General features: G+C 35.5%; 1 protein-coding gene across 4 annotated transcripts in view; it reads right to left on the reverse strand.

The window, feature by feature from the left end:
• Positions 1 to 16,000, reverse strand: part of LOC117179548 (dual specificity mitogen-activated protein kinase kinase 7-like) — a 250,545-nt gene that overhangs the window by 39,223 nt on the left and 195,322 nt on the right. The gene's annotated exons all lie outside the window — the stretch shown is intronic.

Genomic DNA, 16,000 nt, shown 5'->3' on the forward strand with positions numbered 1-16,000 from the left:
AAGCTATTTATATTTTCTGAGTCTTCGTCCAGTCTATGCTGAACTTCGTAGACTTCTCTCCAAAATACTTCGACCTCATCTGGTTTGGGTGGGTGTTCGACAATAACTGGAGGGTCTTGGAAGAGTCGAGATGGGTCAGAGAGAAACTGTTGATTTTCTCTGATCCACCTCTCCTTCCGCTCTAGACTTCTCTTAGCGTCAGATAGTATCCGTATTCTCTCAACAATATGCTGCCTGATGGTCAGCAGCTTTGACTTGTTAAGTGTGTGATATCGGGTCCGGAGTTCGCGCGCGAGCTTTCGAACCTTGGCGGTTAAATTCCTGCCAGATGTGATATAGTCAATCACACATTGAATGCAGTGCGCGTACTGTCTTGCCCAGCCTATCTTTATGGCAAGTTGATGCATTCGTCTTTTGGTCTTATGATCAGCCGTTGGTTTTGTTGTACGGTTCGCATCGGCCAAAGCTGTCGCTGCATTATACACACAATAATTGATAGCCCAGAGGTCGGATTCACCGGAAAAATGTCCACGAAGCTCGTTATCCATTTCAGCCAGATCTTTAGGCTTCAGAGAAACCTTGTTGTTGATGTTTCTCCGGGTCGTAAAGCATCGCTCTTCATCTATTGGATGCCTGCCCGCGTTTGGTCTTAGTATTGCCTCTCTTTCTTTGTTGCCGGCTTGTTCTAGCTGTGGTAGAGTAGGCATTCCGCTTACATAGCCCCTTTTACGGAGTAGTTCAGCATGGTTTCGCAGACATTGCGTGAGATGAGTGGTCATAGTGAACGATGGAATCACAACGAATGGCCGGCGAAACCCTCGCATGTCTTAAGCACATTAGTCTAAATGTCCATTTATTAATAAACATTTTTTAAATGGCCCTATTCGGGGAATAATCTTAAAAATGTGAATTTTTTCATAGATATCAGTACCAGTGTATATTTTCTTCCCTGTTCTCGCACGTTGACCTCATCATTCTCTGACACGTGGAGACAGCCCATACTTAAAACAAGCGAGAGCTCAAACTCGGCTTAGAGTCCTAGATTTCTGTGAAAAACTTCTTTGAACTCTAATGGAAAACTTTCTCGCTGGAAGTCTTTTGAGGTCGAAAATTTCGTCGATACTTCTTTTCGGCGCGCAATGATTAACCTGAAAATATTAATAAAGAAATTGTTTTTTTTTGGTCCTAACTCAAGCGTTTTAAGCATCTTTAACGTATTTCACGCTAATGCATACAAACTGGCCTCATTTTGTCAATAGATAACGAAGTTTCGACAAGTTGAGCACAAAACTAAAAAAAGTATTAAATGCGATCAAATTTGTAAATCAGTTTTTATTTTTTATTTCGTAAATGTTAAGTCGAATCGGAAAATTTGTTAGACATAACTTGTGCCTTTTTTAATATTCAATAGGCTCATTTTTTCCTTCATTTTCTGACTTTTTCTTCAGGACAATTCTTTCGAAGCACTTTGCCTTACGAAAAGAGAAACAGAGAATGTGTCGCCGCGTTTAAGTGGTTTTTGCATGGAGGCCCTCAATTGTATCTATTATAGGTTAGGCAACCTAGAATTTCAAGAAAATTAATGATTACAATGTCACTTTTAAAAATGAACCTACTTCACTATTTAAAATATTATAAATAACATATTTCAAATCGTAATAAAAAAATTAGTTATTTTTCTCCATCTGTCGCAGTTTGACAATAAAATTGGATAGAAGTCAAATTAGTACTTCGGAGTCGAGGTTAGACAGGTTAAAATTTTAAAATAATGTTTACATTTTCATAATTTCTAATACACGAACTGTTTTTTTCATTATTTGAAATCGTAACTTTATTTAAAAACAAGTAAATGATAAACTATATTTCAAAAATCGTATGACTACGTTTTATTTACCTCCTGATCTTAGCTGTCCGACTTAGGACGCACTGTCAGAAGGACGTTCACGCTAGAGGTCGGATAGTAGTCCGATCACTGGGTAAATTACAAAATTTTGTTTCTTACTTTGGAGAGATTGAAAATGTCCAAATACACAATACATAAATTAACTTCGCGAAGGATTTCGAAAACTTAAAGTCTCTCACGTTTGGAAAAGGCAACTCTTTCAGTCAAAACGTAACTAAAGTCATAATTTCAAAATAAAAATGTTCTATTTTGTGGCACAGGACACAGCACACATACCCAAAGTGGCGATAAAGGATAATCGACTTATTAAACATTTGCAATGCCTTCAAATAAATAGAAGTTTAAATAATTTTTTCCTTTGCATGTTACTGGAAAAGTATGTAGAATGCATAAAACTATTAAATTTTTATAATTAAAGTTTATAACAATATTTTTACTATCAAATGTACGAGATTGTTCGACCACTATTACGTGTCCAGAGACTGGAGACTAATTAATCTATGCAGTTCCGACACTGTTTAATCTTTAGTTCAAAATGTTCTCCATTTAAATCAAACTTTAGTTGCACGTACAAAAAATTCGCCGAATTAATCTACCAACATTCTTTTATTTCAATTTTCCAGAACAGCAAAGCACTTGCATATAAAATCAAGTCCTTAATGTCCTTCAATTATATTTTTCTTACTTAACAATGAAAAAACCAAAAAATGTAGTTTCCTTTTGCGCTTTAGCCACTTTCTTTGAAAAAATCATGTACCTTTCGGGTGGTACACCTTTAGTATTTCTTTCAGAACTGCTGGACTTTAAAAATTCACTTCCTTTTTGTAGATCTGTGGTATTTAAGTTATAATACTCCATTTTTCTCTTCCGTGTTGAAATCTTTTGAAGAATCAATTTCGTTTTCATTGTGGTTCTGATTACTTCAGATAACCTTTATTAATTCTGTAATTTTGTGTCGCTTGCATTGAGATCGCTGCCGAATCTCATTTACCTTTTCAAATGGATCGTTTACTGCTGCACAGGCCCTTTCTATTCTCATCTACCCTGATGCATCACTTTATTGTTCTTAATATCTATGAAACTCTAACCATTATCCTGGAAAATTACTTCATGGCCCTTTTAAGACAAATGTTATAACTTTGTCATTATTCACAAATACACTTGCTTTTGTTGTAAAACATGGCTCATCTTGATCTTCCGCAACTTTATTTACCTTGTTTTTCAAAGTTTTCCAGACTTGATACTTACCGCCGTAAGACTCGGCGATGAGATGCGGCATTGCAACGCAAGGAATAGCCGTCTACAGTGATCGCGAGTGGCGCTGTTGCGGCAGCCAATCAGAAATTACTATCAAATAAACTGTTTTCTCGGCGTGCTTTGACAGTCAAATATTTTTTGGGAAACAAGGTGTTTCCCAATCGATTTCCACGCTAAATTTTTAGACCAGGAATCCTTGTCTATTTTTGAGCTCTTGCAGTACAATCCCGGCTGCTTCTTGACTATGTCTATTAACTCCCGGAAGCGTTCTGCCGACCACTTATTCTTTGTTTCTGACATAATCCACCAATCCAACAAAAAAATCCAGGCACAAGCGTGTGGTTGTAAGAGGATATGTGATTAAACGCTCTGATTGGTCCTCTAACATTCGACGTAAGATCACGCGAGACGGTTGCGGCGCGAAAAGCTGAGTTGAACCAACTTTTCGCTCTCTGTGACTTGCGGCGCGGCACTTGCTTGCATGCAGTGCCACAACAGGCTGTATGTGACGATTGTAGACCAGACTTTAACCATAGTCTCGTTGATTTTTTACCTTCTTAGCAGTTTCACTTTGATCACTAAACTCTTCAACCCCTATGCGTTTTTTAAATTCGTCAATTAACTTCCCTATGACTAAATTGATAGTAATATCACTTTCAAGCTATTTTCCAAGCTGGTAATTAAACTGCTGTAAGAATCTGACAAACTGCTCAGTAACATGGCACCTACTAGATTCAAACAACGTTAACCTACATATCCGTTTGAGTAAAAATATCTTGCTAGATAGCATTGCCTTCTGGTGATTCCACTGTGGTAAATTTCAAGCATCTTGCGCAGTTTTGGCACTCCTAATGTAATTCAGTTCATTCACCCGCACTAAGAATCCCAATATTTGCGTGAGCTAATCATCCCGTTCAGTCAATGCTGTAGTCACTGGATTTGGAGCACCTTTATCAATTACGTCCCATAATTTGTGCTTGATTAATAATAGTTCCATTTTGTACATCCATATATGATTATTTTCATTATTCCATGTATCCAATGAAAAAAGGAATCGCGTACTTTCTCTTATTTTTGTTACTATCTATCGTGTAGGAAACAAAAAACTTTTTAAAAAACTATGCAGCTGCAAAAAAAGTCTTTACGCACTTTTACTGCATCTTGTGCACTCAAATGATCGACTGTTATACATCCACATACACTGTATCCTTAAATTGCCTTAACTGTGCACTGAAAAGATCACCTGATGTACAAAAACACACACTGTCTACTTGAATTTTCTTATCTGCACCTTTTCAACACTTTATACTAAAACAAACCCTTTGATCTCTGGGCCCATAACCTTTTGGAGAAAACTGACTCAGAGATAAAATATACGCAGAAAAATATTAGATTAGCAACAGGCCCCTACGACCCTTGAATCAGATGAGACTGACAAATTGGATAAGTCTAATGCGGCCCGATTGAAAGTACATGCGTGAAAAATTGTTTAACTGGCATGTTTTTCTCAAATATTAGTTGGAAATACGTAGTAAAACAACCTGTCATTGCGACCTGTCCAAAATTATTTTGTTTAAAAAAGAATTAATTACGAGAAGGATACAAAATCGTAAGTTTTTTGCAATGTTCCTCGCCCGTTCTTCGCACACTGCTAATAGCCAATCAGAGAACAACATTTATATTCAAGCACGGATCTGCTTCTGTTCAAATTGCAAATATCCGTGACTTTTTTAAATTACTTAGATATTTATTATTATTTATTATTGTTATTACTACTATTAATATTAATTTTGACTCTTCTAATTTTTTTTCTTTAATGGGGCACTTCACCCACCAAAATCCCTAACGGTATCTACGTCCCTCCTCCATGCTGAAGTTTCACCCCTGACTCTTCTAGGGCTCCGCCCCTATACTAAAATATGTAAATAGAATAGAGACATAGATATTCAGTTTTTATGATGCAATTTATGCAATAATTGTGTGGATCTTCCGTTTGACTCAATGTAAACACAGAAAAAGCTGTGGGCATCTTACCCCTACTTTCATGCGATTCTATGAAAACTTAATAAAAATTATCTTTCAGTGAAGAATATAATGGACTGCAGAAAACATGATGCAGCGAAACCGAGGGACAGCTAAAACTACGTGACATTTCTCTGGTACTTTTGTTATCTATTATTTAACAAAATAGGAACAGTTTCAATAAAAACTAGCTCCGATCAGGAAAAGAGAATGTTGTTTAGATTACGTATGCAAAATATTAGAAAAAAATTAAACTATTCGGTCATGAAATTGGGATCAGCAATCCCCATTCTGATAATGGACCTTAATGGTTAGGATTCAAAGGTTGTAAAAATGCATTACCATGAAAGTGGATTACCATGGAGTTTCTTATGAACGAACACGTTGGAGAACCTTCGACTGGCAATCGAGTTCCTGTACAGTATCTAATGTGGCGACAATAAGATCGCTACTGTTCCCGTTAAAGATTCTGCACTATTTATTCTACGACCAAGTTTCTTCACGCTGGTTTAAATACGTGCCAACGTGAGTTCTCCCTCACGTTTTCCCTTACGAAGAACTTTCCCTATGATAGTTCAGGTAGGTCCACCAGAACAGGATACTGTACTGTTTCATCTACGATATATTTATATATTATATACTTTTTTACATGGATTTTTAAAAGCGTTTTCCTGAAGAAGAATCTGTGAAGGAGCCTTTACGGGTTCCTTCTTCTCTTCTTGGCTTGTGGCCTCTTAGATTCAATGATCCATGTATCCGATAAATAATGCTAAAGTCCCAATCGAGTTAATCCACCTAGCTGCAGCAACCTTAACCATAGAATGTTCACTTCCAGATAGACAGGTCGTATTTCTCTTTGATATTTACGGAACACAGAGCCAGGCTGTGGTCTTCCGCTGTAGACACCCCCGCTCACTCCAAACCCGATTGGGATAAGAAAGGAAGGGAAACCCCACACGGGACCCAGCTCATGGCCAAAGCGCAACTCAAATAATCATATTATTAAACTTAACACCCCCCGAAAAAACGCCCCAGCTCGGTCACAGATTTCACAGTTCAAAAAGTTTTATGACTTTATTTTAAAAATAAAAAATACAAGTTTATTCATGATAATCGATATTTTCCCCTTCAAAGTACTCCCCATCGACTGCAACGCACTTATGCCAGCGCTTGATCCAATCCTCGAAACAGTGTTTATAATCGGTTTGCGGTATAGCCATCAGAGCCATCTTCGATTTTTGCATGGCCTCATCTCGGGTGCTGTAACACGTTCCATGGAGCGGTTTCTTGATTTGACCGAACAGGAAAAAGTCGCAGGGAGCCAAATCAAGTGAATTCGGTGGTTTTTGGATGGTATTCGTTTCGTTTTTAGCCAAATGCTCATGGATAACGATGGCATTGTGCAAAGTCGATGACATTTTTTTGTGAAAAATCGAAACCACACACAAAGATAGATGTACACCATACGGCGTCACTTCAACAAATGCCAAGCTATCAAGCTGAAATCTTACAGAACGTCAACGATACTTCTACCAACACAAAAAAAGAAGAATTGAAATCGGCCGAACGAGAGCGCCACACGGTGAGGAGCCCTAACACTTATTGATCAAGGTGGTATTAAGTAGTTTCTCAGACACCAAATCCGGCAAACTCCGCCTAGCATAGCGATAAAATGCAACCCTGGCCACCGCCAACTGCGGACACCGATGAAGGAGGTTTGCTAAGCTTCTGACCTCGGTGCCACACTCGCAACCTACCAGCAGACTCCACCCCATCCGCGTAAAATGTTCCCCTGTGCATATGTGCGCAGAGCTTAAACTCGTGATCAAAATAATAAGACGCATCGGAAAACCGCAACTCCGGAACAACGGCCTAAGAGGTGTTCCTGAACCCCTTATTTTTCGCCCTAGTACACGAAAAGGTAAAGATAAAGGAAACTAAACGTGAAAAGAAAGAAAGGTCCAACTGCCGCTAATGAAAATGACATTGGCTCCCATTAGAACAGCATTAAATCACACCTATGCCATCGTCTCACAACCGTCAGATGGGTGGCCACAAAGCACGACGAAATTATTACGACAGGCCGCCGAAACCCTCGCGTGTCTTTGAGACACGGAGCGTCCCAAGTATGACAGCCCTCTGAATCCATCTCGCATGTCTCTCAGCATGTTTTTGGTACATGGATATGACTTTGAACTGAATTTTGTGGGTACAGTAACCGTAGATAGGTTATAAGGTCTCGATAACTCTCCTCCTTTTCCTTCTCCTCGGTTGTGATATTATATTTAATCGGAGCCTTGACTTTGACGTTTTAATGAAGACGTCTATTCGAAACTCCTAGTTCCACAAAATTCGACTCTCCTCGTTCTAGAAAATTGACTTACCTTCCGCGGACCTTCGGTAAGGCTGGGTCATGGCCAACACCGTAAGATCGACAAAGATCGTAGTAAAGCAGTCTTAAAGCCGCAGTTTACTTGTGGATATAGGTCGCTCCCCCGTGAGTAGGGCACCTAGATAATATCTATTATAGGTACTTGACGTAAAATGTGGCTGCGGTATACTAATAAACTTTTAGACGTGAGCCAACAAGACAAAGTAATGCTCCTTTCCCTATCAACTCGCGATTCCTGACTATTTTTAGAGAGGATCGCTTCCATTCGCAACGATGTGACTGTGCCCAGGATAATTCGGTTATAAAGAAATTAGAGATTTAAAATTCGGGGTTCGCCTGAAGAGAGGGCGATGTACCATCCCAGAATGGACGAATTTATATGCAAGCTCTTTCGCATATGCATGACTTACGCGTGACAATACCGAGGGTCGTGAGCTCCTGCATTGCCCATGAAACCAGCTCAAACGAGTAGAGTAGAACCAAGACGGTAAGTTGGCTAGACGCAGAACACGTCCTTCACTGATGTTATACATATATACTTGATTGTTATATATACCTGAACTGGATATAAACGCAGAGAGCTTCCCCAGCCGCTACATAAAGAATCTAAAGACGAAAAGGTTCAAGCGATATTAAGATCAACCACGGAAAGTAGGTCCCCCTGAGAGATGAGATATTTCGGGACAAGGTGGCTAAAACTGGCGATGGATCTCCTGTTTTGAGTGTGTGATTGACTACATAACATCCGGTAGGCCGTTCACAGACAGGGTCCGAAAATTCACTTATGAACTGAGGATCTACCATCCCATATTGAATAATTTAAAGCTTCTGACAATGAAGCAGCACACTGTTGACAAAACACAAGCGTTATCTAACGAAAGTAGAGAATATGGAAGAGTGAATGGTAGGTCAGGTAGAATAAACTCTTTCTCGCGGACCCGTCGCGCCTTTTCAGCGATCTTCCTGTTTCTATCAAAAGTACACCTATGCCCAAAGACGTAAAGACATTTTAAAAAGAAGTTTACAACATATAAAAGTTACTGCGCGTTACGTGGATGGTCACTATTAAAAATACGCATTTTTTCTTGATTCCGACGTCCAAGAAGAACTCAAAAAGATGTTGCTAGTTGTGAAACGACGGCTGTTTATGTGTCGACGTAAATCGCGAGGGAACAAAGGTGTAGGCCGCGAGCCTGCCCTGCCGAACGATCTATTATGGAGAACGTACGATCAGCAATCCAGCTTGCAGTAACTATAATGGCTCAAACCGACTTAAAAATGGTTACTCGAGGGTTTTCGAGGTCGCTGATTATGACATTCCGGATGCAATATAGCGGATTTGTGCCAAACAATATAGCATTCAGTACCTGACTCTGCTCAAATTGGCTATAAAATGATTACTCGACCGTTTTCGAAGGCGCTCACTACGAATCTATAATCAGATTACAAAAATAAAAAATGACGGACTCAGATTCAACACACATTGAACTATAATCAGAAAATAAAGAAAACATTTGGATTCTCTATTCACGAACTCTGATCTCCATAATTTCATAAACCCAGAATTCTTTGCTTTGAAACCTTAAACTTGGTTTTTTAAAACATTTGTTTGCTTTTCCAAACCTTCTTTTCAGGGTCTGACTTACTTTTTCATAGTCTTTTTGACTGCAGAACAAGCTCGCTATATTCTTAAAATGCTTTTGACCCCATTTTTATTAAAACGAAACGGTTGTGACGCATCTTGCACTACGTATTTGCAATATTTAATGAAATACTATGCGAGTTCTTCACCGTTATCCAGATTGATCTTCTTGTATTGAAAGAACATAATTCTTCTACAATATCTGTAGTAGGAAGTATTAGAGTTTTAAAAGTGAAGCTTCCTGTCACAGTCCAGTTAATGAATTGTACATCATCAATGTTTTATCTTCCTTATCATTGTAGAAGTTGCAAACAGCTCGCGAAACCTGGATATTTTTCATATTCATAAAGACAGCAAACCGCTGTAGGATTTTTAAACTTTTTTCCGCGAGGATTCTTACAAGTGATTGGTTGTGAGCAGCCCTTATGCAACATTAATATACCATTCTAATATATATTGTAGATTCAGGGGGATTGGGATCCCGCTGGTGTCGGCAATAATGCCTTGTTTCGGACGACGTAGTGCAAATTTGCTTAAACTTACTTCAAAGTCTGTGTGAATTTCTTTTTATAAATCGCAAAGTCCCTTTAACCCTCATCACTTACACCTTTGAAAAATTACATATTACTTATATGGGGTCAAATTGACCCTAGCTTTCTTTCAAACGTTGTCATACTGATTGTATGCATGGTTTCAACTTGAAAAAATTCACAGACGCTATTTAATATATAGAAATTAGGTTCTAATTCTTTTTTTTTCTTTTTTTTTTTTAATGAAAATTCTTTTGAGGCGTATATAAAAATTCTCAAAATTTAAAATTTGTTAAAGACTTCATTTCCATTAAAAATTTCATAACTTCCATAATTTTTATTATATATGGCTAAAATTTGTTTTGAGTACTCTTCTAATATCATGTATCAATGAACAAATTCGTATAGGTAAATCTGATTCAAAAAGTATAATTATTTTAAAGATCGTATGGGAGGTATATTTAGACAACAAATAAACGTCTAATAACAAATTCAATATTTTTATCTTTTTTTATTCATATGAAAGTTTTTCTAATCAGGTTAACATTCTCTATCTAAAAGAGCAGTATAACAAATTAGCAAACTGAAAAAATTATATTCTATTCTTTACTACACATTCAAAGCATAATGAATCGCGGTGCTTTGCACACATTGGACGCTGGCACGATGGGACATGATATTGTAACTGAAAATGTCAAAAATATCAAATTGTAGGTTAGGCAAAAAATTAGTATATGTTAATTCGGTTTAGTTACACTTGCCATGATGATTTGAGTACAAAAATCCCTTACGAAAATATGTAATAAAAAAAAAATGACAAGCACGTAATCTTTTTTTTTCCTTGTAGTTTTTTCGCGACCACAGGAAAACGATAGGATAAGCGATAGAAAAACCGACAAGTAAGAGGACAGTCGAAAATAACGTGCCCTAATTGGCCATTATAAAAACATATTAAAAATTTTAAAAACGAAAATAAATACCTTTTTTGTACTGATCACAATTATAGTGAAGGTAAAAATGCAGCGTACATTCATAAATGATGCAAAAACGAGGTAAGCATTACAGTTTCCCTGAATATTACAAACTTTTAGCTAGATATCTCCTTTCTTGTGGAACGTGTATGATCGGAAAAAGGACAGCAAGGCAGGAGTCGGACAATTAACACGCCCCTTTCAAATAAATGAAATAAATGTGCGTCAAATTAAACTTCGAATGAATTAGGCACAGTAATGTCAGGCGCGGATATCTCTGCCATGCGCAGTAGTTATTCCTTTATATTTTTAGGTTATATAACGTCATGTGTCAATTTAAAAAAAAAACAGGAATCATTAATGCCCATGTCAGAGATATCCGCGTTCTGACACCACTGATTAGGCACCCTGACAAAAGTTTTGGATTGGAAGTTATTCAAAACTATCGGAGGTATTTAAAAAATACAAATCAAATCGATTAGAAGTCAATTTGCAATCTATTTGAATCCGTACACGAACAACAACTTCAATTCGTACCCACATTTAAATCCTTGTTACTTGTATAATCTTGGCCACATTAAGTTTCTATATGAAATGACATAGGATTCTACAAAGGATCCTATATACCATAGATACCTATATAGTATCCCGTATATTTTCCTGTATGCGACCATATCCAGATGCGCAGTAGCATTCTATGATATCTACGGCTGCGCAGAAGTTTTTCTTGATCCGCCAAGATAATTTAGAGACATTCATACCATTAGGCACCATTAGATACCATTAGTTACGTACCATTAGGTACCTTATTAGGGAGGGTCTTATACAGGCACCTATATAGGATCCTATGTCATTTCCAATAGGTGGCACCTATAGGTGAAACATATAGGATTCTATATTGGGTACGGACATAACCTTGATATTAACCGGATATGACCGGCAGCGCCCGCGGCGGTCAAAGCCTGAAATTCCCAGTGGATAGAAATTTGACATTTACACAAGTTAGAAGGTGTGCATTATTTTTAAATATAATAAATAAATAGATGGTTGCTTTGAAAATGCATGTAACATTTTTCAAAACAAAACTAAATAATAGAGGAAAGTTTCTTGCAAAAAGATTTAGTGAAAAAATTGTCTTCATTCAAGGTAAACAAAATTTTAAGCTATAAGTGATTCTATCGATTTTGATCCTAAAACATTGAATAAGGGAAAAAGTTTCGTAGGAATTCATGTGGTAAGGGTGCAGAAGTGAAAGTAAAGGGAATAAGCCAAAATCAGTGCAGGTTATCAGACAAACGTCTGTTATTTCTCCCCAATACGACGTTAAATTACAGATGTTTATCAAATAACAAATATACAGTAATACAAAAAGAAGCATTAAAGAGATTTATAATTATAATTATAAATTTCCTAACATTTTTCTTCATGTTAAAAATATTTATAAATTATAAATGAGATATGGGACACTCACTGTCAAAAATTCAAATAAATAATGACATGTAGGTTTGCTTAAAATTTTCCTTTTGATAAGTATTGCTATTTTGTAAATTTACTATTATAGATACTATATATTTTTAAGGTTTCAGTAAACATTTACTCTGACTTTATGAACTTAAAATCAAAATGTGCCACAGGCATCTTAGAAGACATGAAAATACCAATCGTATTTTTATCCGGAACTGTGTAATTTGCACACTGGAATATCCCTATGTTTGAAATAGAGCAAATTAGAAATATGTTCAAAACTGATTAATTAATTCTCAATTATTTAAACAAATTTAATTTGTTTGAATAATTTTTCTTTGAAAATTTCGTTTTTTCCAAAAAATTCTTACTATTAGTCTAGTGAAATATTTATTAATATTGATTTATTAATTTTGAATTATTTCAGCAAATTCAATTTGCTTAAATAATGTTATTAAAGATTAGTAATTTTAGTCTGAACAAAAATGATGGATAATTACGTAGATTTTAATACATTGTTACCTGAGTTGATGATTGTTTAAAATAGTCAAACAGATCAAATTTCAGTCAAAAAAACATAACATTTAAGTCACTTATTTAAAAAAAAATGAATTAAAATTTAGTCATTTTAGAAGTCTCAACAAGTACTGAGACTTCAATCGATTAGACTACATTCTTTAAAATATATTACGAGAAAACAAAGTAGCGTAGGTTAGGACGGACGAATAGAAATTGACAGTCTCAGAAATACATGAAGAATACGTAATAAACGATGATATAATAGGCAAGTTTTCATTGAAATCCACTGATGAGGAAGCGCGTAATTGAGTTTAAATTTGAAATAAGAAATTTAAAAATTTAAGGTGCAGGAATTTTATTTATTCAAATAAAGTTTTTTCCAACATTATATTTTTTACTAAAATATTACTGAATTATCGTTAAATGACATAAATTTATTGTTATTATTCCATAATCGTTAAAGTATAATAATAAATTATTACTTATTTTTAACAACCTTCAATTTGTTCAAAAAATATTTTTTCACAAAATATACTTCATGAAATGCAAATTAAAATAAAATATACTTGATAAATATTATGGGACAATTAAACTTTCTAACCTCAAAATCTCACAACTAGCATTACGTTTACAAAAATAATAGATCGTATAAATATAATATTACTGACCCAATTGACACAATAATTTTTCCAGATACCTTAGCATTTCTTTTTCAAAAAACAAGAGTATTAAAATACTTTAGGTATATGATATTTGTAATCCGATAGGAGATCTGTCATAGACAAGAGAAATTCAAAACACAACTCCGACCAAATGGTTTAATAAGCTCGAGCAAAAAATTTTTTTCCTAACTCGAGATTTTATCAGCTTTCTTACAGACACTCCCGTTATCTGATAATTAAACTCTTACTTTCAGTATAAATTTATTTATTTTCAATCGCATGTAAACAAGTGGATTTCATCCCTCAGAAATTGTCACTTTTGGGTAACAGATGGCGCATGTCGTTTCCGTGGTCGTACCCAATAGGATCTTTGGTGTCCTACGTCTACTAAAGAAACACAATCACTTAAACTACAAGAGTGTTTATTAATTAATAAAGGCTTACATAATACAGATGAAGCTTTAAATTCTTTAGATCGCGCGACTCTTTTCTTACCTACTTCTTAAATTTAATTCGTTTCCTTGTTCTTTAATCTTTCAGTTCTTCTAATATTTACCTCCTGGCCCTTATCACTTATTTTCCTTTTTTCTACCTTTTCAAGGTTTTTAGTATGAATAATTTGATCAATATGACGTTTTGAAATTAAACCATTATTTGTTTCTACTTGATATATAACAGGAGATAATCATCGTACGATCTTTGCTGCTACTTTACCTTTAGTGTATTTACGAAAATCAAAGACAAAAACAGTCTCTCTTATCTCTAATTAGCATTTTCACATTCATATAAGCCATGCTGGTGATCTTCCTGTTGTACAACGTTCAGAGATTCGATAATCGAATAAAAAAAAATTCACAGAATATTCAAGGGAATGACCAGATTTTACAATCTTTTCTACTTTGTCCTTGAAAGATTTTACGAAATTTTCTTCTGCTCCGTTTGTAGCGGGGTGAAACGGAAGCGAAAAAGATTTTCTCACTCCATTTAATTTTAAGAATTGTTTGAATTCGGTACTAGTGTACTGAGGACAATTATCACTGGCCACATGTTCTGGCAGCCCATGTCGAGTAAATAATTTTTTAAAGTGCTCAATTACTTTGTCTGTTTGCGTATTATTTTTCATGTCAATAATTTCTGGCCATTTCGAATGAGAATATATGATCAGAAGGAACGTGTGGCCATGAAACGGTCCGCGAAAATTAGTATGAATTCTTGACACGGTTTACTTGGCCATTGCCAGTTCCATATTGAAACTTTCGAGGGATCATTTCTTGATTGTCAACATATTTTACAAATGCTTAAAATCTTTTTAATTCTTCATCTTCTTCATTTTTATAACACCCATATGTTTCGTGAGCTACATTTTTTAAATCTAGAGTCGTAATTCCCTCTTCAACAAAATTCAAACTGACGAATTTTTTTTTCAAAACAGGTGTATCATCATCTATAGGCATTTTTAAATATTATTTTGGCTCCATAAATTTTTTATCAAATTTCTGAAATCCAAATACAATAGCACTTTGCTCTTTGTCTATAATTGCATGATGCAGTTTACTTTTTGGAATGACTTTAGAGGCAAACGCTATTGGTCTTTCACTACCTTCTTTAAAACGGTAAGACGCAATCGCTGATAATCCATATTGACTTCTCTCGCAAGCTAGCACTAGTTATTAATTTGGACCATACAAAGTTAATACCGTATAAGAAATTCTTTGGTCTTTCAACCAACGAAACGCTATCGAGCACTCGTCCGTCCATTCCCATTTTTCTTGACTCAGAATATCGTACAAAGGCTTTATATATCTATTTCTGTCGGGAATAAACATTTAATAATGATGAAGAAGCCCTAAAAATGCTTTAAATAATTTCTGATTTGTTGGCTTCGGTAAATCACGTACGAAGTTAATCTTAGATTCGGAAGGATGTAGCCCTTGTTCATTTAGAGTGTAACCCAGAATTTCGATTTCTTTCTAAAAAAATCACATTTACTTGGACTGACTTTCATACCCACCAATTTCAGTCTACGAAAAATTTCAGTTAAATTATTCAAATGCTCTTGATCAGTTAAACCTGGACAATATATGTTATCAATATATACCTCTGTGTTAGGTATATGTTTTATAATTTCATCTAAAATCTCTTGATATTCAGCTGGACTTGAAGCTATACCTTATGGTAGTTTTTTATATCTAAATAAACCCTCTTCAGTAATTATCGTTAATACTTCACTAGTTTCCTCATCTACTTCCAATTGCATAAATGCATCAGCCAAATCAATTTCTGACCATTTTGTACCAACTTGTAAAGTTTAAAATTTTTTTCTTTTAGCCGAATCGGATGTCGTTTTATCACTAATTGTGGATTTACTGTTAGCTTACAGTTTCCACAAATTCTAACTTGTCCATTCGATTTTAAAACTGGTATAATAGGTGTTGTCCATTTGCTCATTGATACTTTCATTAAATTACCCGAGTTTACCAATCGTTTGATTTCAGTAGCAATTTTAGGTTTCAATGGAAAAGCAAGAAGAGCTTGTTTAAGCTGTTTTGGGTTTACATCGTCTTTCAAAACTAATTTTATTTTTAGACCCCTCAGAAAATACCTCCGGGAATTGCTTTTCTAATTTTTGTTTTTATCT

This window comes from Belonocnema kinseyi, chromosome 9, assembly GCF_010883055.1.
Source record: "Belonocnema kinseyi isolate 2016_QV_RU_SX_M_011 chromosome 9, B_treatae_v1, whole genome shotgun sequence".
In the NCBI taxonomy this organism is placed as follows: domain Eukaryota; kingdom Metazoa; phylum Arthropoda; class Insecta; order Hymenoptera; family Cynipidae; genus Belonocnema; species Belonocnema kinseyi.